A 2,981-nucleotide genomic window follows, 5' to 3' on the forward strand; every position below is an offset into this window, starting at 1 on the left:
AGTGAGACTTAGCCCAACAACTTGAGAACTTGAAGGACCGAGATTGACTAGCCATAGAGAGGAAGATTTGGGCATTCTTTGAATGCATGTTAAAGAACCTTAGCTTTACTTCCCATACATAGGCCGTGGCCCGTGGCCCATTGGCATCTCATTACAACCAAAGGATTTGGCCTATTCTTTGAATGCATGCTAAAGAACCTTAGGTTTATTTCCCATAAATAGGTAGTGGCCCATTGGCATCGCATTACAACCAGAGGAGTGAACTGCTAGGAACATAAACAAGTCCTTTACAATACTGTTGGAATGTAATGAGGATGAGAATTCACCCCCAAACATCCATATCAATGACTGAAATGTATTCTAAGTTAATATCCATGGCCTCATGGAATATCATAGGCCTATGCTCACAGGAGAGACAAGGGTATGTCAGAAGGTTTCTTCTTTCTGAGAGTTTTGATATATTAATGCTGCAAGAGACTAAGCTAGGGCAGACCCAACTGAATGTCAAAAACTATGAGTGCATAGTTAGCAAGGCTGACAGGGGGTCTAGTGGCTGCATGATGCTGATTAATAAGAAATTGCCCATTACTGGCATTATGCATTCTGACTATGGAAGAATGATTGCATGTAAGGTTATGATTGAGGGCTCTGAAATAGGGCTAGTTAATGATTGCATGTAAGGTTATGATTGAGGGCTCTGAAATAGGGCTAGTTAATGTATATGCCTCCAATGTGGAACTGGAAAGAAGGCAGATGTGGGAACTACTGGCCAATATGGACTGGGATGTCCCTACTCTTTTTGGAGGGGACCGGAATTTTTAGTCATCCCAAGAATAGTAATTTAATTGAAGAGATGAACTAGTTGGTATTTGGTTGGACGGTGTGTCTCCCCATGATCCTAGTGGTTTCAGTGGTATCAAAGCAAAGGGGGGAGAGAAGGTGAAAAATATTGAGAAAAAACAAAGGGAGGAAGGCTTACAAAAGAAAGAGAGAAGGTACGTGCAACTTTATGGTTTCTGAGAAAGAAGAAAAATTTAAAAAATTGAAGGCTTGGTTGAGGTCTCTTTTTGAAGTTACACATCAAGGAAATATCCAAGAGAGAAAGACTTTATCCACTGCAAAGCTTAACCAAAGCTTAAGCTTAAGCTTAGCATTAAGCTTCTACACGGCTGTGCGATTTCCCGCACGTCAGGATGGCCTGAAAATCGCAAAAATGGCACCTCATGCTTGGAAGTTTGGCTCTTAATTCAGCTACCGAATCAAACATTTGTTCCGTCAGATGCGTCCGGCATGATCTTGAAAAGATGCAGGGGGGAAGAGAGCTTGAGCTCTTGCAAGCACACACACACACTCACAAAACCCTAATAGAGAACACACAAGGTGAGAGGCTGAAAATCTTCTTCTTCTCTACTCAACACTCAACACACCATATACAAGAATAAGAGTACACACAATATGAAAGGTACTCAACCAAATACATACACGGGTTCTCTATAGTGTGAACCCGACTAAATGAGCTGGCGCTATAACTATGCCAGTCTCTAGAATGGCTGTCACACAGCCTGTCATCCCACTGGCCGCATATCACCCAAGATCTCACCAACCATGCCAGTGGTGTAAGTGTGGGGTCTATCCCCCAGGCGGGCCATCAGTGTCCACCGCCTCACTAGAGCTCGATATCTCAACACTCCCCCTCGAGCTCAACTCCATCTCATGTACACCAAGCGAATCCCTGAATCTGCGGAGCTTCTCTGTACCCAATGCTTTGGTGAAGATGTCAGCTACCTGATCCTCTGTGCTGACATAAACAAGGTCAAGGTCTCCTGCCAAGACCTTCTCTCTGACAAAGTGGTAGTGGACCTCTATGTGCTTCGTACGAGCATGAAAGACTGGGTTCCTGGCCAACTGTATACTGCTAATGTTGTCACAGAAAATGACAACCTGTCTATCCACTGATAGACCCAAATCTGCAAGTAGCTTCCTCAACCAAGCTACCTCACATGCTGCCATAGCAGCTCCTTTGTACTCGGCCTCCGTACTCGATAGAGCAACCGTAGGCTACTTCTTGCTGCTCCAAGTCACAGTAGCACTCCCCAAAGAAAACATGAATCCACTGGTAGATCTTCTATCTGAGATACTACCAGCCCAATCAGCATCTGTGTACCCATGTACACATATCTCTGTCCCAGTCTCATAGAATAGTCCACAATGCAAAGTAGACCTCACATACCTCAGTATGCGTCTCACTGCATCCAAATGCGGTTTCCGTGGAACCTGCATAAACTGACTCACCAACCCAACAGCATAGCTCAAATCTGGTCTGGTGATTGTCATGTAGATCAAACTTCCTACTATGCTCCTGTACATAGTAGGATCCTCCAAGATCTCTCCTGAATCTGCACTCAACTTGCCATTCTGATCCAATGGCACAGAAATAGGCTTACAGCCTGTCATACCATACTTGGACAACATGTCCAAGCCATACTGTCTCTGCAGTAATCCAATACCATGTGGTGACCTAATCACCTCAATGCCCAAGAAATATCTGAGCTCCCCCAGATCCTTCATCTCGAACTTCTGTCTAAGCAGGATCTTTACATCAAAGATCTCTGCATCATGGTCCCCCATAATGATCAAGTCATCTACATAGATGACAACAAGCACAACTCCTCTATCACCATGTCTCACGTACAATGAGAAATCTGCATTGGCTACATGAAAGCCAATAGTGACAAGATATTCAGAAATCTTGTCAGACCATGCTCTTGGTGCTTGCTTTAAGCCATACAAGGCTTTCTTCAACCTGCAAACATGCTCGGGGTGACCCTCATCCTCATAACCAGGTGGCTGCAACATATACACCTCTTCTTGCAAATCCCCATGCAAGAATGCATTCTTTACATCCATCTGATGTAAAGACCATTGCTTTGACGCAGCCACTGCTATCACAACTCTCACCGTTGCCATCTTGGCAACTGGGC

This window comes from Cibotium barometz, chromosome 13 (genome assembly GCF_041138505.1).
Source record: "Cibotium barometz isolate CiBa-2024 chromosome 13, ASM4113850v1, whole genome shotgun sequence".
Classification (NCBI taxonomy): Eukaryota; Viridiplantae; Streptophyta; class Polypodiopsida; order Cyatheales; family Cibotiaceae; genus Cibotium; species Cibotium barometz.